The sequence below is a fragment of the Aquarana catesbeiana genome, linkage group LG04 (genome assembly GCF_042186555.1).
Source record: "Aquarana catesbeiana isolate 2022-GZ linkage group LG04, ASM4218655v1, whole genome shotgun sequence".
Lineage (NCBI taxonomy): Eukaryota > Metazoa > Chordata > Amphibia > Anura > Ranidae > Aquarana > Aquarana catesbeiana.
In genome coordinates this window covers 434,532,970-434,554,964 of record NC_133327.1, presented here as the reverse complement: position 1 = coordinate 434,554,964, position 21,995 = coordinate 434,532,970, and the positions used below count along the sequence as shown (strand labels likewise).

At 44.7% G+C, this 21,995-nt stretch overlaps 1 protein-coding gene across 4 annotated transcripts in view; it reads left to right on the top strand.

Annotated features, from left to right (window-relative positions):
* PHACTR2 (phosphatase and actin regulator 2) overlaps nucleotides 1–21,995 on the top strand; it is a 327,171-nt gene that overhangs the window by 107,464 nt on the left and 197,712 nt on the right. The window lies entirely within an intron of this gene.

Here is a 21,995-nt window from a genome sequence, read left to right as displayed (position 1 = left end):
GTATATTTGCATGTATCTTGGCATTAAGATCCACGGTGCATTAATTAGTTTGATGATATATTTATATACTGTATATTCTATTATTATTATACAGGATTTATATAGTGCCAACAGTTTGCGCAGCGCTTTACAATGTAAAGGGGGGAACAGCACAATTACAATACAGTTCAATACAGAAGACACATGCTATCTTTATAGCAGCGCAGCATCATACATACACAATATATTTTAATAGAGGGAGAGACTGAACACACAGCTGGATGACGGAGAGACATAAACTGACCACAGTATCATGGATCAGCAGCCATGATTACCGCGGTCAGTACACATAGGGGGACACAGGAACAGGCAGGATTAACCAGGTATTTTACAGCATAGAATGGGACAAGTTACACTGCAGAAGCACTATGTTATAGATCATACTTTAAAGGAATAGGACCCTTTTTTTTAGGGTTAAAACTGCTTTAAGTATGTAGCTAATTTTTAGGTGAAGATTTTTAAATCTATATTCAACAATGACATGAGTCGGTGTGATCTGCAGTCTAGAGGGTTCTTTCCTTGTTTGTGAATAAGTAGCATACAGTATCTCACAAAAGTGAGTACACCCCTCACATTTTTGTAAATATTTTATTATATCTTTCCAGAAGAAATGACACTTTGATACAATGTAAAGTAGTGATTGTACAGCTTGCATAACAGTGTAAATTTGCTGTCCCCTCAAAATAACTCAACACACAGCCATGAATGTCTAAATGTTGGCAACAAAAGTGAGTACACCCCTAAGTGAAAATGTCCAAATTGTGCGAAACTGTCAATATTTTGTGTGGCCACCATTATTTCCCAGCACTGCCTTAACCCTTTTGGGCATGGAGTTCACCAGAGCTTCACAGGTTGCCACTGGAGTCCTCTTCCACTCCTCCATGACGGCATCACGGAGCTGGTGGATGTTAGAGACTTTTCGCTCCTCCACCTTCCACCTTCCGTTTGAGTATGCCCCACAGATGCTCAATAGGGTTTAGGTCTGGAGACATGCTGGCCAGTCCATCACCTTTACCCTCAGCTTCTTTAGCAAGGCAGTGGTCGTCTTGGAGGTGTATTTGGGGTCGTTATCATGTTGGAGTACTGCCCTGCGTCCCAGTCTCCAAAGGGAGGGGATCATGCTCTGCTTCAGTATGTCACAGTACATGTTGACGTTCATGGTTTCCTCAATGAACCGTAGCTCCCCAGTGTCAGCAGCACTCATGTAGCCCCAGAGTATGACACTCCCACCACCATGTTTGACTGTAGCCAAGACACACTTGTCTTTGTACTCCTCAACTGGTTGCCGCCACACACGCTTGACACCATCTGAACCAAATAAGTTTATCTTGGTCTCATCAGACCACAGGACATGGTTCCAGTAATCCATGGCCTTAATCTGCTGTTGTTTCTTGTGCGCACATGCATGCACACAAACGATTAATTTTTAGTGGCATCTGCTACTGAGGAGCAATGTACGGTTTGACCATTTTGTTCCATTTTATATATATTTTTTCACTGATTTCAAGTTCCTTTCCTTATATATACTTTTGTAATGTCTTGCTGTATTTGCCTTGCCATTTTTCGTGTGCGGGCTGCATCCTGTTCTGTCTTTATGTTTACTGTGCAGTTCTATGTCCATGGATCACACTACATCCTGGGATGCTGCATCATTGTTTTTCTTAAATTATTTTAATTCTGCACTTAGGGGCGCCTTTTTTTCTTTTATTTGTTTTCTATTAGAGATTGCTTCCCTCTTTGAGTGCAGCCCTAAGGCCCCTTTCACACTGGGGCGGTGGGGGCGTCGGCGGTACAACAGCGCTATTTTTAGCACTGCTGTACCGTCGTTCTTGCAGCGGTATTCGGCCGCTAGCGGGGCGGTTTTAACCCCCGCTGGCGGCCGAAAAAGGGTTAAAATCCCTTGTACAGCGCGGCTACAGCCGCGGTATTGCCGCGGTATTGCTGCAGTATAGCCGCGCTGTCCCATTGATTTCAATGGGCAGGAGCGGTGAAGGAGCGGTGAATACACCGCTCCTTCACCGCTCCAAAAAAGCGGTTTGCAGGACTTTTTTCACCGTCCTGCCTGCGCACCGCTTCAGTGTGAAAGCCCTCGGGCTTTCACACTGAACAAACAGCGGAGGCTGTTTAGGGGCGGTTTGCAGGCGGTATTTTTAGCGCAATAACGCCTGCAAACCGCCCCAGTGTGAAAGGGGTCTTAGTGTTTGAAGACCACTTCATCCATCCAATAAAGACACTAACTGCCTGGTCCTGACATTCTGAGCGCCCTTGACATACGTTTTAACTTTTTTTTTTGTCATTTCTTTAGCTGCAGCATCTTTAACTCAGCCTGCAGAGTTTGACAGGCAACACTGCCTGTCAAACTCGTCTATTGATTTCAATGGGGCCACTCTGCAACTGCAAGCCAAACTCGCTCGCAGTAGCAGTATAGTCCAACAATATAAAAATACCATTCAGCAATGTAAAAAAAAAAAACAAGGAGGCCGCAGTAGCACCTCATGAACACCTGTCAGCTGCTGCTATACCACTCATTGAAAAGCAATCCACCACAGATCACTTTTCAGAGGGCAGTAAGCATTACCGCAAATGTGAAAGAAACTTGAAACACATCATCCATTTCACACTCACCACCAACCAGGTCACTCCCCAGCCACTTCCCATGTTAGCCACCTCCCTTCAACTTATATCATAGGTGACTTCCCAACCTGCAGATGACAGACCCTACTCCAAAAGATATCACTCCCAGTTACTCCCCCCACCTGCTGATTGATATCCCTCCTTGACCACCTCACGCCTCCTGCTGACAGATCTCTCTCCCCAGCCTGTCCCCACACACCCTCTCACCTGCTGACCTGTGGATGGGGGAATCACTCCCGCAGTGTTATTGTGTTCTGCCAGTGGGGAGCCTTCCCTACTCACAAAATACAATGATCAGTTTTGCGAACTATAGCTGGCAGCCCTGATTGTTTTGGGAAAAACCTGACAGGCTGGTTGTACTCAAGTTGATTAATAGATTGTGTACAACCAGCTAGCCCATACATAGATCAACTATGGCTGGTCTCTGCTTAATTGGCTTAATTTCAATGGCCCGCCTAACCACTACCAGTCCCTAAACATCTTTCCACAAACCTTTACATTTTTTCTTCCCAGATTCCTTCATCTTCCTCACCTGTACATAATGCCCGCTGTCATACCCTCCACACTCCTCTCCTGTACATACTGCTCACTGTCATACCCTCCACACTCCTCTCCTGTACACGCTGCCCACTGTCTTACCCTCCACACTTGTCTCCTGTACATACTGCTCACTGTCTTACCCTCCACACTCGTCTCCTGTACATACTGCTTGCTGTCATACCCTCCACACTCCTCTCCTATACATAGTGCCCTCTGTCATACCCTCCACACTTCTCTCCTATACATAGTGCCTGTTGTCATACACTTTTCTCCTGTACATAGTGCCCACTGTCATATCCTCCACACTCTTCTCCTGTACATAGTGCCCACTGTCTTACCCTCCATCAGTGGCGGAATTACCGGGGTCGCAACAGTCGCACTTGCGACGGGGCCCGGCATTCCGCCACTGTGGGGGGGGGGGCCCAGCGGGGTTGCTCTTCACAGCGCTCTGAGGCTGAGCGTGTCTCTCATCTAACAGCAGCAGAGATACCGGCATTGTTTGTTTTATTTCCCTGCTCTCCGTGTGTCCTCTCTCGCATGGCATGACAGAGGACACACAGCTGATCTCCCCCCTCCCCTCTGTGCTCCGTGGGAAATGTGAGCTCCTTAGCTTCACACTTGACTGCCCGCGGAGCACAGAGAGGGGTGGGGGGAGATCAGCTGTGTGTCCTCTGTCATGCCGTGCGAGAGAGGACACATAGAGAGCAGGGAAATAAAACAAACGATGCCGGTGTCTCTGCTGTTAGATGAGAGACACACAGGCGCACAGCGGAGCGGACGGAAGCCGCCTCCCCCTCCTCTCTGGTTACGGAGGGGGAGGAGGAGGAGTCCGAGGGACACATGCTGGTGTGCCTATCCCGCGCTGTTCTGAAGTCTGTAAAGTTTGTATTCAAATAGACATGTGCTGGGGGGAACACTATGGGAGGGGGGGTCTGCACTGATGGAGGGACGGTGGTCTGCACTGAGGTGGGGGTCTGCACTGAGGGGGGGTCTGCATTGATGGGGTGGGGGTCTGCACTGAGGGCGGTCTGCATTGATGAGGTGGGGGTCTGCACTGAGGGGGGTCTGCACTGATGGAGGGAGGGGGGTCTGCACTGAGTGGGGTCTGCATTGATGAGGTGGGGGTCTGCACTGATGGAGGGATGGTGGTCTGCACTGAGGTGGGGTCTGCACTGAGGGGGGTCTGCATTGATGGGGTGGGGGTCTGCACTGAGGGGGGTCTGCATTGATGAGGTGGGGGTCTGCACTGAGGGGGGGTCTGCATTGATGGAGGGAGGGGGTCTGCACTGAGTGGGGTCTGCATTGATGAGGTGGGGGTCTGCACTGAGGGGGGTCTGCACTGATGGAGGGAGGGGGGTCTGCACTGAGTGGGGTCTGCATTGATGGGGGGTCTGCACTGAGGGGGGTGTGTGCTGATGGAGGGGGATGGTCTGCAATAAGGGGGGTCTGCACTGATGGAGGGGGGGATCTGCATTGTGGGGGCCTGCACTGATGGAGGGGGGTCTGTACTGAGGGGGGGTGTGAACTGATGGAGGGGGGTCTACCCTGGGGTCTATAGTGATAGAGGGGGGTCTATACTAATAGATGAGGGTCTGCACTGAGGGGGGTCTATACTGATAGATGGGGGTCTGCACTAAGGGGGTCTACACTGATAGATGGGAGTCTATGCTGATAGAGGGGGGCTATACTGATATATGGGGGGTCTGCAATGAGGGGGGCTATACTGATGGATGGGGTCTGTACTTAGTGAGGAGGATCTATACTGTGAGAGGGGGGGTCTGTACTTAGTGGGGGGTCTATACTGAGAAGGGGTCTGCAGTTAGTGGAGGGGGGTCTGTACTGAGGGGGGCTATAGTTGGTGGAGGGGGGTGACACTGGAGAGACACGCTCTCCGCTCAGAGCCGTGCTGTCCTGAGAAGACAGAGGACTCTGATAGAGGACTCTGATGGGCACTGATAGGGGGCACTGATAAGATTTACTGATAAGCACTGAAGGGGAGGCACTGATAGGGGACACCAATGGGAGGCACTTGTAGGCGGCATTGATGGGCACTGATAGGCGGCATTGATGGGCACTGATAGATGGCACTGATGATTGGGGCACTGATTATCAGTGTAAACAATTTACTGACATTCTTGACAGTTAACGTCAGTCCTTTCCTCACACAGACACAGCACGGGATAACCGGCAAGTCTGTTTACATGAGATCAGCTGACATCACATGGTAAAGGGCCACTGTGATTGCGCTGGATGCACATCCAAGGGGGCATGCGGGAAGCACGGTTTTGGGAGGATGTCCATGGACACCCTCCCAAAATTGGAAGTCTGGAGCTCGGATGGAAGGGGGGGGGCCCATCACTGTTTCTTGCACCGGAGCCCTGAAGGTTCTAGTTACGCCTCTGCCCTCCACACTCGTCTCCTGTACATACTGTTCACTGTCTTACCCTCCACATTCCTCTCCAGTACATACTGCCCACTGTCGTACCCTCCACACTCCTCTCTGTACATATTGCCCACTGTCATACCCTACACACTCCTCTCCTGTACATACTGCCCATTGTCATACCCTCCACATTCCTCTCCTGTACATACTGCCCATTGTCATACCCTCCACATTCCTCTCCTGTACATACTGCCCATTGTCATACCCTTCACACTCCTCTCCTGTACATACTGCCCACTGTCATACCCTCCATACTCCTCTCCTGTACATATTGCCCACTGTCATACCCTCTAAACTCCTCTCCTGTACATACTTCCCACTGTCATATCCTCTACACTCCATGTAAATATAATATACCTTCCTATATTATATTTACTAATGATAGCAGCATAAGGATTAAAAATAGTTCATGTTGCTTGAAAGAGTTTAGTTCTGCTTCAGTGGCGGCTGATGCCCCCACCAGGTCCGCGCACACTCTCCTTCCGACCAATCTGGTCTTAAGACTCGATTCTTGTCCTGATTGGCCAGGAGGAAAAGCAGGGAGACAGTAGCGAATGTTGAGTGCCCTGCGCCATGAGCCCAACCTTTTTGAAGCCAATTAGAGCATCAGGCATTAATCATGTGCTTCAAAAATAAAAAAAAAAGCTTGTAGAAATCTATGCGCCCAGCGCCCCGTATAGAGATTATGGGCTGGCACATGGAGATTAGGAGGGCGGCGCCCTTGCGCCCCTTATGGACCGGCCACCGATGTTCTGCTTTAAGGTAAATTGGGTTAATTTTTTTTTCACAGTTGCACCATTTACCTGATATTACTTGTTCATTTTAAATGGCTTTTTAGGGGCACATTAAGGTGCACATAGTGCACTCACACTGGTGTGCATTGAGCACTTGCACTGCGATGTGTTGTTAAAAAAGCATCACAGTGTTTTTTTTTCCTTTTTTAACACTAATGTGCCATGCAAAAATGCAACTTGTGTCTTATTCGGCACACATCCACTTAGCAGGTTATTGTGACCTAAAGCAATTGGATATAAAACAAATTACCTTGTCTATGTGTTGGGCAAAGCTGCCCAATGCAAGTCAACACGGCTGGTGGGAACATTATTAAAACAATAGTTCCAATAGACACTACTGAACCAATTTGAGGAATCAGGCAGAAAATGTAAAATGTATGAGGCGGCTTTCTGTAAAGAATCCCCTTGCTGTAATTGTTAAAAAAAAAAAAAGGATATCTGGGACATTTCAGCTGCTTTTCTAAAATATAAGACCTAAATGATTAACCAGTTGTAACATCTTTAGAGAAACAAACATTTTATGAGATAAAATACCAGATGATGAGAAATATTTGGCGAAACAACTCTTTAATAAATGTCAAATAATATTTCCACACCTAACGTGATGTAAATTAGAATTTAATGTTTTGGTTAGAAAGGTATTGTGAGATAAGATAGCAATTTGAATTAAATTACTGACTAAATTGACTTTAGTTAGCTAATATCTCTATGAGTAAAAAAATTGCATCCTAAACATTGTTATTATATTATCTATATAATCTCCTACCTTTATCAATAGAAGATGCTGTCATCTTTGTAAAAGCAGCTGAATATGTTGAATATGTAAAACTGAAAGTGTGGAGCTAGAAATAAGAAAATGGGGCTACCTAAAGCAAGTCGCTTCTCACCAAAGCATACATATGTGAATGTTATATAAACGCCGTGAGGCAAAGTGGGGGAAGTACTATCATGCAAAAGTATAACACTCACTTACACACTACCATCAGGTATTGCATACATTGTGAATAAATGCTAAATATAATCAATAAGTGTGATCAAACATATATGCATATGTATATATCGTTCAATACAATGAAGTGCAAACCAAGAAAAAAATGACTAATAAAAAGCAAGCAAAAACATAAATAAAGCAATATATGTGTATAAGTGATGAATGGCAAGAAATAAGTCCCAAAGGATAATGATAATTGGGGATAAGGACTGAGGAGGTATCTTCAACTAGAATCATAAATCAATGGTCTCCAAAATAGATGAATTCGGTGGTGGGTATACACCTGGGAGTGCTGACACCATCGAAAGGGTAAAAGGGGGAAAAAGGTACCCTTACCAGCAGTGGTGGACCCAGCTCACCATACGGCGGTGGGTCAGTAAGGCATCGTATTGGAGGCTTGAAGCAAAACTCTCGAGCTGGACTGCACAGTGATCTCTCCAGCTGGATCTCACAGCCGCCGAACAAGGGAGATAGGTGGAAGATGGCCGCATCCGCCAAACCGCTGTCAGCTTCCTGGGAGCTTTCCTCCAGCTCAAAGAGTCATTAGAAAGTATGTGGAAAAAGAAAGGAGTCTCCACATAGTGTAAATCCGTATGTAGGGATTTATTCGTATCAAGTAAGACGGATATCCAAAAACATGCGATAAAAATGTATAAATAAAAACAATAGCAAAAATAAAACAAAGCGCAGTAAAAGTGACCAAGGCTGGTGTATTTGCTTCAAGCCTCCAATACGATGCCTTACTGACCCACCGCCGTATGGTGAGCTGGGTCCACCACTCCTGGTAAGGGTACCTTTTTCCCCCTTTTACCCTTTCGATGGTGTCAGCACTCCCAGGTGTATACCCACCACCGAATTCATCTATTTTGGAGACCATTGATTTATGATTCTAGTTGAAGATACCTCCTCAGTCCTTCTCCCCAATTATCATTATCCTTTGGGACTTATTTTTTGCCATTCATCACTTATTCACATATATTGCTTTATTTATGTTTTTGCTTGCTTTTTATTAGTCATTTTTTTCTTGGTTTGCACTTCATTGTATTGAACAATATATACATATATGTTTGATCACACTTATTGATTATATTTAGCATTTATTCACAATGTATGCAATACCTGATGGTAGTTTGTAAGTGAGTGTTAATCTTGCATTATAGTACTTCCCCCACTTTGCCTCACGGCGTTTATATAACATTCACATATGTATGCTTTGGAGAGAAGCTACTTGCTTTAGGTAGCCCCATTTTCTTATTTCTAGCTCCACACTTTCAGTTTTACATTTTCACTACAATCAGTCATATTGTTGTGTTGGCGGCTTTTATATTATAGGTTGGCGCAGTATTTATCTATTTTCACTTGCTATGTTGAATATGGCCAGTAGAGGGAGTAAGAAAACTAACTACAACCTAAGCTGTAGAAAACTATAATACCCTGCAAGAAAGTTCCTTTGTCATTTATATGTATAATTTATGAGCACTGGATGGCCAAGGAAATTGACGGAGCAATGAGCATGAAAGCGTGTTTGCTATCAAATAGTCTTCTATGTATTTATTTATTTAAGGTACTTATATAGTGCCGTCAATTTACGCAGCGCTTTACATATACATTGTACATTCACATGTATCTGAAAATATTATACCTTTAACTATAAAAACACAGAGACAGGTTATAATATAAAGCTTGCAGTATAAGGCAATATTCTTCAACCTTTTTACCCCAAAGCTTCAGCCTCGGAAGATTTACCTCCTTAATGACCAGACAATTTTTTGCGATACGGCACTGTGTCCATTTAACTGACAATTGCGTGGTCGTGTGACGCTGGACTCGAAGAAAATTGTTATCCTTTTTTTCCCCACAAATAGAGCTTTCTTTTGCTGGTATTTGATCACCTCTGCAGTTTTCATTTTTTGCACTATAAACAAAAAAAGGCCGACAATTTTGGAAAAAAAAATATGTTTTACATTTTGCTATAATAAATATCCCAAAAAAAAAAAATAAAATGTCTTCATCAGTTTAGGCCAATATGTATTCCTCTACATATTTTTGGTAGAAAAAAATTGCAATAAGCGTATATTGATTGGTTTGCGCAAAAGTTATAGTGTCTACAAAATAGGGGATAGATTTGTGTCATTTAATTATACTTTTTTTTTTTACTAGTAATGGCGGTGATCAGCGATTTTTAGCGGAACTGCGACATTGCGGCGGACAGATCGGACACGTTTGACACTTTTTTGGGACCAGTGACATTTATACAGTGATCAGTGCTATAAAAATGCACTGATTACTGTAAAAATTACACTGGCAGGAAAGGGGTTAAGTGTTCCCTAGGGAGGTGTTTCTAACTGCAGGGGGAGTGTACTGACAGGAAGTACAGAGAAATCGCTGTTCCTGATCACTTGGAAAAGACGATCACTCTGTACTCCCCTGACAGAACAGGGATCTGTTTGTTTACATTGCCGCCCCGTTCTTGCTCTCTGTGGAGCGATTGCGGGTGGCTGGCGAACATCGCGGTCGCCAACCATGTGTATGAGCTTCCCTGCTGTTGTAGACAGTAAAAATGGTGTTGTCCCCTAACAATAGTGGTCAATGTAAAAGTGTTCAGGAGTGATTGGCTGCTGGTTTTCCAGCATGCACGTCCAACAGAAGCCAGTCAAGCTTGGCCAGCTTCAGTTGGACAGACCAACATATACATAGGCCGAATGTTGACCGTTTTTTCTTTTTTTTTAATCGCCCGTTGTCCCCCGACATTCGGCCCGTGTGTAGCCGGCTTTATTTTGTGAGATCATTTTAGGCCTTAAGATTACGTATAAATCCCAAAACAAAGAAGACACCCTAAAGAATAAAATGTTTGTAGTTCAATTTTTTAATGTTATACATTTTAGCGCAAGGGTTTATGAAATGCAAAATTTCAGTAAAAAATACACTAAAGTAAATTTTTGGGCACATCAATGCAATTTATCAGGCAATTTTTGGTAAAATATAAAAAATTAGGTTGTGCCGAGTAAATAGATATCTAACATGTCAGATCTTAAAATTGCGCGCACCTGTGAATTGGTGAAAAACTTCACTACCCTATGCCCATTTAGATATGCAGTTGGGGGCGGGAAAAGTGCATGTTTCTGCCCTGAAACGGAGCCAAAAACGCACAGGACCCTTCTGCAGTGCGAACCGTGGCCATCCCGGAGATGTGTGAACTGGCTCCATTGAGAATCAGGCACACTCTCCTGTCATGCGAATTGGATGTGGGGAAACCTGCATCCAATTTGCATATTTGTGAACCCAGCCTTAAAGTTGCATAAGTGTGAACCCAGCCTTAAAGTATAACTAAAAGCAAAACTTTTTTTTTAGTTTTGGACACAGTGGAAAAGGATTAGAAAGCAAATCAGTTTTTATTGCTGTCTGTGCTTTTCTTAAAGAGGAGGTAAACCCTGATGGGTTTTCCTTCCTCTTTTTTTTCCCCTGCAAAGTAAAAGCATAATGAGCTAGTATGCATCGCATACTAGCAGCCCATTATGAGCGACTTACCTGCAAACGAAGCCTGCGATGTCCGCGATGTCCCCACTGGTGGAAACATCCATCTTCACCCCTATTCCTTCCGGGGGCCGCAGACTCTGGCTTTGTGACTGGCCTGGGTCGCGTGACTTCACTCCCACTCATGCGCGCGTTAGCCGACAGTCACGGCACGGTCCCTATATAAACTGCACTGTCTAAAGTAAGCATGCGCCAATGACGTCTGCGCAAGCGTATATGGTAAATATCTCCTAAACCGTGCAAGTTTAGGAGATATTTCCAGTACCTACAGGTAAGCCTTATTATAGGCTTACCTGTAGGCAAAAGTGTTGTGTAAGGGTTTACAACCACTTTAAATGTCTGGAATGGGACACAGATGGGAAAAAACAACTGACGGGGTTATAGTCCTCCCATGCTCTATCCTGAATAAAAAAAAAGTTTTGTCTGTAGTTCTACACTGCCAAGAAAAAAATAGGGGATTGTCATTACTGGCCCCCTGTTGAAGATGCTGCTCACCTGGCTGTGCTGTTCAGTACTTTGAGGTCACAGACCCGGAACAAGCATACTAGGGTACACACTAGAAGAAAATTGGAAAAAAAATTCCATACGAGGCACGATCGTTCGATATACGGATAGTGTGTACACAACTTTCGACATGCAATTCAAACTTTCCAAATGAAAGCTTCCAAAAGGGACAAACTCCACATTTTTTTTGTATGTGAACAGACGTTTAATGTGTACTGTTTTCATACAAGAAAAACCGGATATGAAAGACTGCGCATAACCAGAAACAATAAACAACATAAAAAAAAGCGCCTTTGTTGTACGAGAATTTTCATACACGAGTTCCATCCTCAGTTTTGACTTGCGGTGAAACCTTGAAGGAAACCAGATGATCGTTTGTCCGATTTTCTTATAGTGCGTACCCACCTTAAATGAGTGTTAGAAAAGTGTCAGATTTTGTTATCTCTATAACAGGTTAGAGACGGAGATAGCTTTGAGGCCACCGCATCAGTATGAAAGCCTTGGGAACTAGCATTCTTAAAGGAAAGGATAGCAATGACCGCCCCTATACTTCTCATAACAGAGACACATTTCATGGCTCACATCTGTGCCCCCGGAGTCATGAGGTTCTCCCTGAGTACGGATGTCAATAGGACTTGGTGTCTGAGCTAAGCTAGTGTTCCTCCAGAGACTCCAGAGCCCTTCCCACCTTCTCACTGCTCTCCCATCTTCCCACCTTCTCACTGCTCTCCCATCTTCCCACCTTCTCACTGTTCTCCCATCTTCCCACCTTCTCACTGCTCTCCCATCTTCCCATCTTCTCACTGCTCTCCCATCTTCCCACCTTCTCACTGCTCTCCCATCTTCCCACCTTCTCACTGCTCTCCCATCTTCCCACCTTCTCACTGCTCTCCCATCTTCCCACCTTCTCACTGCTCTCCCATCTTCCCACCTTCTCACTGCTCTCCCATCTTCCCACCTTCTCACTGTTCTCCCATCTTATGGTGGCCAAATACACTTCAATAAATGACCACTTTTCCGAATGATTTCTTCTGATAGGAATAATCAGTCTATACTTACAACACATTTGATTGACATTTGATACCACACAGAGGGAAATAGATTTTGATAAGTAATTAAGATGCAATCATAACTTATTATCGTAAATTAGCAATCACTTCTCTATTTCCACCATGTAATCTCATTACATGGTGAAGGCCGGCGCGTAGTGCCGCTCGCCTCGGGACCGGAGCGTGGACGGAAGCGGGCCTCTCTCCCGGGGCGCATCGCATGTTCCCTGGTGCTTAAGCATCGCATGTAACCCGGTGCTTAATCATTCATAGACGACCTGATTCTGGGTCAGGGTTTCGTGTGTAGCAGAGCAGCTACCTCGCTGCGATCTATTGAAAGTCATCCCTTGAGCCAAGCTTTTGAAAGAAAGAAACTGAAAAAAAAATCCCCCACAAAAACTCTGAGCATTAACCTGCTTGCTTACCCCCAAACGTACATTCCCCCTCTTCTCAGTACAAATCTGCCCCTCTGCTGAAATCCCCCCTTTCAGCACAAATCTTTGCCCCCCCATCTCCCAAATCCCCCCCCCCCAGCTCAAATGCCCCCCCCCCAAAAAAAAAAAAAAATCACCCATCCTAGCATAAATCTCCTACCCCTAAAATTTCTAGAATTTCCCCTTCTAGCACACATTTTCTACACTTACTATAAACCCCCCTCCCAGCACAAATTCCCCCCAATCCCCCCTCCTAGCACAAATCACCGCCCCCGTCCCCCCCCAACCTAAATTTCCCTAAATCACCACTCTTAGCACCTCCCCTCCCCAAAACTTTTCCTCCTAGAACAATACTTACCCCCTGCCACCTCCAAAATTTCCCCTCCTAGAACAATACATACCCCCGCCACCACCCAAATCCCCCCTTCCAACACAAATCCCCTCCCCCCCAATCTCCTTGACGTTCCCTCCCCCCCACTCCACATGATACCACAGTGCCCAGGGCAACCATCCCTCCTGCCCACCCCCTTGTCCCGGCCCTGCTGACAGGGGAATCCCTCTTGCTGAGCAGTTGATCGATCAACACATGGTTTGAATCTTGGACAGTTCTTGTTAAAGCGGCCGAGATTCGAACCATCTAAGGCCAAGTACAGGTTGCACCCCATGTTTTCCAATGAGTACTGTTCATATCTGTGCGACTAAAAGTCACAGCGACTTTGAAGTAGTTCCTGCACTACTTTGGTCCGACTTGCATGAGACATGAGGGCCATAGACTTAAATGTAAATCCTCAAAGGCCGCATGAAAGTCGCACCTGAATGATATACATGCGACTAGTGTGCTACTTTGTAGAGCATGGTCAAACCTAAAATCGCTACAAAGTCACAGTAGTCTAAAGTCGCATCAAAATCGCATTCAAAGTCGCACAAGTGTGAATGGAGCCTAAACCAATTGGAAGGGAAGTTATGGCTATTCAATTGTGTGCAGATTTGATTGTTTTTATTGTATTGCACATCGATCAGATAATAAAATCAAAGTATGTATGGCCGACATTACTCTGTTGCCCCCTTTTTTAAAATTGCATTTTCACTCCCAGATTAAATATCCGTCCTGTTCACTCCTCCTTTGCTCCGCTTCCTAAAAATGTTTTTTTTTTTTTTTAACCTCTGTAAAAAAAGTACTAGCACAATACTAGCATAGGGTAATATTACTCTTTAAAATAAAAATACACATTTCGATCACGCCAGCATTTTCTGCAGTGTTTCACTAGCACAGGGCCCTCAGTTGTCCCAGATCTTTTCGAAATGCTGGAAACCTCCCTGTGGGAATCTATACTTAACCCTTTCATCTGTCACTTAAAATAATCAACAGATTTCCATGAGAGGCATTTCATGCATTTGTTCTTGAACAACATACGGGTTTGGAGTGTCAAAAATATTAGCATATCAACAAGCACATCTTGGAAGGCCCACTCTTCTATTCTTACATATCACACTTGTTGAGCTCACAGAGGAGTCTTTGTCTAAAGGCCGCTGGTACGAGAACAAGGGAAGGAAAAGATAGGGGAGAAAAGGAGTGCTAGTATTAGTGTGGAGGGAGCAATGTTAGGTATAGGTGACAAATGAATTTATTTTCAGATTGATCCTTACAGATTAAAATACTCCATATATAGTCATCAACACACCCTATTGACTTAACAGACAGGAGAAGGTGGCTTTCAAATGACATTCTTGCAATGCGATCATCAGAAGTTTTTACATTTATTTCAGATATTTATATAGCTCTGGCAATTTACACAATGTTTACATGTATTGTACATTCACATGAGCCCTTGCCCTCACTGAGCTTACAATCTAATGTCACATTCACACACACACTACTAGGGACAATTTACACAGCAGCCAATGAACCAACTAGCTTGTCTCTGAAGTAAGAAAGGGAACCCACCATGCCCCAAGATACTACCACCGCGTGCCAAGATATTCCAAGTAGCTAAAGAGATATTTAAGATCTTTATTTACATATTAAGAGGGTAATTCAAAGGATTTTGGAGAAACTGTCCACATTTTGAAACACCTCTCCTATTCTTTTGAATACCCTGGAGCAGGGTATAGTCTGCCTTAAGGCTGCTTTCACACTGGGGCGGGCGCTGACACTGCTAGTTTTAGTGGCACTTTACTGTCATTTTAGCGGCGCTATTCGGCCGATAGTGGGGCGCTTTTAACCCCTGCTAGCGGCCGAATAAAGGGTTAAATGCGCCTGTGTAGCACCGCTGTCGAATCGCTTTGCAGGCGCTTTGGCAGCAGTGCCCATTCATTTCAATGGCCAGTAGCGGTGGATGAGTGGTGTATACACCGCTCCTTCACCGCCCCCAAAGATGCTGCTTGCAGGACTTTTTTAATGTCCTGCCAGTGCATTGCCCCAGTGTGAAAGCACTCAGGCTTTCACACTGGGACGGCAGGGGAGGTGTTTTTCAGGCACTTTACAGGCACTACTTTTAGCCCAAAAGTGCCTGAAAAATGCCCCAGTGTGAAAGGAGTCTAAAAGTGGACAGTGGCAGTCAGTAGAGCAGTGGGACGGAGTGTGAACAGTGTCAGTAGGGCAGTGTGTAAGGGGGGGTTAGACTAGTGATCCGTCACGTCCTCCATGTTTCCCTCCCTCACGTAAGAGGTTCCCCTTGGCGTGGGTTCCTGGACTACGCCAGGCATTGAACAAGGTCACTAACCCTTGCACGGAGTAAAACTTTGGCAGGGGGCATGCTCACCAAAGCCTGGAATCCAGGCAAACATTAAGGCAATCTCCTAACTCCATAATGAGCCATATACAGTACGTGCAGTACTTGAAATGCAGAGTTCCTCCTTAGCTTCCTTATTCCATGTTCTACATACTTGTACTCATATATATGTTAAATTCGATGGGACAGGCTGAGCCACTGCCCACTCCACTAGTCAGCGTACCCCTCTTATCTCACTCCCAGTAACAGAATGGGGTCCCTCCTAACACAGCATGGACCTCATTTGTACTCTCACTTAACTCTTCTGTTTCCATAACAAGTGACCAGGCCTAGGTCTCCGTAACGCTAGTCAACTCCCAGTGCCCGACGGAGACGGACAGCTAGGGAGAAAGTCCAAAAACCAACCCCCTCGCTACCGAAGGACTTGTCACCTATCAAGTACCACACCAACGACTGGTTGCTGTTTTCTTTGTAGTTACTCATGAACCTTTGCTATAGCGATGTTACACATACTCCTTATCATGGTTGCAGACCCAAGTTCTTTAGTAGTATGCCTAGACCTCATACGCATCCCTTTGAAAAACTTCAGACCAAGCTTGGAGCAGTTGAATCAACGTTTACTGTAAACTTGGCAACGTTTAACATGCAATAACATTCTGTTCCTAACTGAACCTAACTGTGGCTGCCCCAGGTTACCTGCACAGGTGAAGTCTCTTATGCCCCGTACACACGGTCGGATTTTCCGACAGAAAATGTGTGATAGGACCTTGTTGTCGGAAATTCCAACCGTGTGTGGGCTCCATCACACATTTTCCATCGGATTTTCTGACACACAAAGTTTGAGAGCAGGATATAAAATTTTCCGACAACAAAATCCGTTGTCGGAAATTCCGATCGTGTGTACACAAATCCGACGGACAAAATGCCACGCATGCTCAGAATAAATAAAGAGATGAAAGCTATTGGCCACTGCCCCATTTATAGTCCAGACGTATGTGTTTTACGTCACCGCGTTTAGAACGATCGGATTTTCCGACAACTTTGTGTGACCGTGTGTATGCAAGACAAGTTTGAGCCAACATCCGTCGGAAAAAATCCATGGATTTTGTTGTCGGAATGTCCGAACAAAGTCCGACCGTGTGTACGGGGCATTAGAGGAAAGTCCAAACTTGGCAGTGCTCTAACAAAGAAGTTCACGGTACAGGGTTTTTTACAGCAAATCTATGTTCCAGAGCGGACCATAGGTTCCAGCAAGTCTTTAGCGTAGATTCCCCATGTGTTTTCCAAGTGTTCCTCAGAGCCCCCTTAGGACCTGGACCTCTTTCTTTTTATAGAACACAGGAGGGAGACTCACAAACCTACCAGGCAAAGGTGGCAAAAACAATAACCTTTTCCCCTGTCCTTGGCAGCCGGATGCTAACTACTCATATTGTAGGCAACCTCCCTACAAGTAGATGGTGTCAATAGTACAGTGGATGGTGTCAGAAGGGCATATTATGGTGTCAGAAGGGCAGAGTAGGGTGCCAGAAGGGCAGAGTATGGTGTCCATAGGTCAGTGGATGGTGTTAGTCAGTAGAACAGTGGACTTTGTCAGTAGACCAGTGGATGTAGTTTTTTATTTGTGTTATTTTATTTTTTTATTAATTTTTTCCATTTTTATTTTATTTTTTACAATTTTATTTTTTAGTATTTGTCACATTTTTTTTTTTTTTTTTTAGCACCCCTGTGGTGGGACTTTGGTGAAATATCATAGGTCTAAACAGACCCTTCATGTCTCACTTTTGAGGAAAAAAAGAGATTGAAGACACAGTCCTCAACCTCCATTTTTGCAGCCTAGGCTACACAGAATGAATGAACAGGAATAGCTCTGTATAGAGCTTCCCATTCATTTGCAAACCAAAGCATAGTAAACACTGTTTTATATGCTTCAGTTTTAATGGACACAGGAGTGATCGGTACAGATCACACATTTCGTTCATTCAGAAAAGGAAGGGGGACAGTAAATGACATTTTTTGGCTCTCCATCTTGAAACATACTCCGCAACAGTGGCAAAGGATAGGAGGGAAGTCAGCAGTGCTGTTGTCTTTTTTTGACAGCTGAAAGGTGTTTTTTTAATGGGAATACCACCCTTGTGTTGGGCTCACAGTTGCGGCATGGCCTTTTTCACTTGAATGGGTGCCATTCAGTGGTGGCACTGTCCACAAATTGCTTTAAGTATACCTAAGGGCAAAACTTTTATTTTAAATTTGGGATAGAATGGAGAGAGGGATTAGAACACAAATGAGGTTTTATTTGGTGAAAAGCAAAGGGTGACCAAGTGAAAAACCTTCATGGTTATTACTGACTGCTGCTAATTTGTAGTTCTCTATTTTATCTGTGGTGTGAATTTGATTTGTATATCTGTATATTTTAATTGGTGTCTGTGCCCCCTTTCTAAAGGTTCCTTCACATGGGTGGCCAGAGGGAGGTAAAACAGGTGATTGAGCTATGGCTTTACCACCCACAGACTGGTCAGTTAAATTCTTATTGGTATAAAAGAAAATCCCATTTTTGGGTAGTCACCAGAACAGGAACAGAGGAGAAATGTTCCAATGGGGACAAACCTCCCTGGCCTTGATGACACACAGGGATTCTCTCACTTTTGGACAGATTTCCTCTCACTTCCTGTTTTGGCCATAGGACAAGAAGTGAATGGAAATCTCCACAATGGGACACAGACAGCAAAAATGTACAGGGATTACAACCCTCCAACCACTTTCCCTTAACATGATAGTAAAGCCCCATTTATTTCTTTTTTTGCACTTGGCCCCTCTGCAGGCTCATGCCATACAGTAGTGGATTCTTGAAAGAACATTTGAATGAAAATTATCATCAGTACATTCGATGACATGTCAAATGTTTCAAAGTACTTCATTTTCTTTTAAAATTTGATATAGGAACAAAAGGACTTTTCTGAGCTGTACGCTGTTAGAAAAGTGTTTGTTTAAGAAAAATCTTCTATCCTGTTCCTTCAACTTTTTTCATCACATTGGTCAAAAATTAATATTTGATTTGACTCTACAATGAATGAGTGTTCTTAAAATGAATATTTTCATTCAAAATTCTACAAGTGTATAGCCAGCTCTACTGTATCCAGAATTGAAAAAAAAATGCCTTCAGTTATAAAGGGGGTGGTAAAGCCGTGGCTCAATCACCTATTTTTACTGCTCCCTGACTGCAATTAGAAATGAGCCCCAATGGTGGCTGTACATGCTTCAATTGTATTATCTGATTGATGTGCAATATGACTGAATCCCCAAATAACCCAATAAGAAAAATTGCACTTCTGATTGATTCATGGTGGCCATACATGCTAAGATTTTATTATCTGATCGATGTGTGATTTAATTAAAATGATTGAATCTGCAAATAATCAAATAGTCATAAGTTCCCTTCTTATCAAATGTGTCGATCAGCCAAAGTGGAAAATTATTGATGGTTTTGCAACAATTGGCAGCACGTACTGTAGATACTTTGTTCATGAATATGATTGTATTTCGATCGATCAGACTATGAGATTACATGGTGGAAACAGAGATTTGCCCTATCAGAAGAGATTGCTCGGGTAAGCAATCCATAGTTTATCAAAGTATCAAAGTAGTAGGTGTATGGCCAACATACTGTAAATTATTGATTGCATCTCAGTTTTCCACAATCTCATAATCTAAACTGGGGTCTTCAAACTTTCTAAACAAAGGGCTACCTTACTGTCCTTCAAACTTTAGAGGGCAGCACTGTGGCTAGTGGGAGAAGGATATGTCCTGGGGTTGGTGGAAGTGAACAATGCTTCATGATTGGTATTAGTATTGGTATTAATAGCAGGATTAGTGCTTCATCATTGGTGTCAGTGGGAGGAATAGTGCCCCATTTTGTTGTCAGTGGGAGAAATAGTGCGCCTTCACTGGAGTCAGTGGGTGGAATAGTGCCCCATCACTGGTATCAGTGGGAGGAATAGTGCGCCATCATTGGTATCAGTGGGAGGAATAGTGCCCCATCTTTGGTGTCAGTGGGAGGAATAGTGCCCCATTTTGTTGTCAGTGGGAGAAATAGTGCGCCTTCACTGGAGTCAGTGGGTGGAATAGTGCCCCATCACTGGTGTCAGTGGGAGGAATAGTGCTCCATCTTTGGTGTCAGTGGGAGGAATAGTGCGCCATTATTGGAGTCAATGAGAGAAATAGTGCCCCGTCATCGGCGTCAATGGGAGTAATAGTGCCCCATCATTGGTGTGAATGGGAGGAATAGTGCCCCATCATCAGTGTCAATGGCAGGAATAGTGCCCCATCGTCGGCATCAATGGGAGAAATAGTGCCCCATCATTGGTGTGAATTAGAGGAATAGTGCCCCATCATCGGCATCAATGGGAGAAATAGTGCCCCATCATTGGTGTCAATAGGAGGAATAGTGCCCCATCATCAGTGTTAATGGAAAAAATAGTGCTCCATCATCATTGTCAATGGGAGGAATAGTGCCCCATCATCGGTGTCAATGGGAGGAATAGTGCCCCATCATCGGTGTCAATGGGAGGAATACTGCCCCATCATTGGTGTCAATGGGAGCAATAGAGCCCCATCATTGGTGTCAATAGGAGGAATAGTGCCCCTATCATCTGTGGCACTGGGAGGAACAGTGCCCCATCATTGGTGTGAATGGGAGGAATAGTGCCCCATCATTGGTGTCAATGGGAAGAATAGTGCCCCATCATCAGTGTTAATAGAAAGAATAGTGCTCCATTATCATTGTCAATGGGAGGAATAGTACCCCATCATCGGTGTCAATGGGAGGAATAGTGCCCCATCATCGGTGTCAATGGGAGGAATACTGCCCCATCATTGGTGTCAATGGGAGCAATAGAGCCCCATCATTGGTGTCAATAGGAGGAATAGTGCCCCTATCATCTGTGGCACTGGGAGGAACAGTGCCCCATCATTGGTGTGAATGGGAGGAATAGTGCCCCATCATTGGTGTCAATGGGAAGAATAGTGCCCCATCATCAGTGTTAATGGAAAGAATAGTGCTCCATCATCATTGTCAATGGGAGGAATAGTACCCCTTCATTGGTCACAATGGGAGGAATAGTGAATAGTGCCCCATCGTTGGTGTCAATGGGAGGAATAGTGAATAGTGCCCCATCGTTGGTGTCAATGGAGGAATAGTGCCACATCATTGGTATCAATGGGAGGATTAGTGTGCCATCATTAGTGTTAGTGGGAGTATTAGTACCCCATTATTGGTGTCAGTGGGAGGAACAATGCCCCATCATTGGTGTCAATGGGAGGAATAGTGCCCCATCCTCTGTGTCAATGGGAGGAACAATGCCCCATCATTGGTGTTAATAGGAGAAATAGTCCCTCATGATTGGTGTCAATGGGAGGATAGGTGTGCCATCGTTGGTGTTAGTGGGAGGAAGGGTGAGCAATTGGTTCCACTAGATTTTAGTTAGGGGCAGTGGCGGCTGGTTCTCCTTTTTTTTGGAGGGGGCAGCAAACAAACCATCTGCCACACTGCCCCCCCCCCCCACGTTTGGTCAGTCGGTCAGTCAAAACCCCCCCTGTACAGTCGGTCCATCAGTCAAAATCAACCACCCACCCCCTCCCCCCCATTGCTCAATCAATTGGCAAACCACCCAACACACACCACCCCCCCGTTGCTTGCCCGTCCGTCTGCCCACCAGCCCTGCACTTACCCTATGTAGGTCGCAGACAGCTGCAGTGGCCTCCCCCTGCGTCTCCCCCTCAACAGGGTGAGCTCAGGGCACAGTGCTCTGCGCCCCAAGCCCACCCTTTTTTTAAGCCAATTAGAGCCTCAGGCTCTAATCATGTGCTTTAAAAAAAAAAAAACCATTGGAATCCATGCGTCCGGCACCCTGCATGTAGATTAGGGGCCGGGCGCATGGATTAGGGGGGCGGCGCCCCTAATGGAGTGCTGTTCACTGGTTAGGGGTATCAGAGTAAAGGGGGCTGAATACAAATGCACGCCACACTTTTCACATATTTATTTGTAAAAAATGTGAAAACCATTCATCATTTCCTTCTACTTCACAATTATGTGCCACTTTGTGTTGGTCCCAATAAAAATAAAATCCCAATAAAATACATTTATGTTTCTGGTTGTAACATGACAAAATGTGGAAAATGTCAAGGGGTGTGAATACTTTTTCAAGGCCCTGTAACCCCTTTATTCAATGTTCCACACACGGGACGCCGATTTCAATCACTAGTTGAGATAGAACTGGGATTTGTGATTGGAAATTGTCACTTGCAG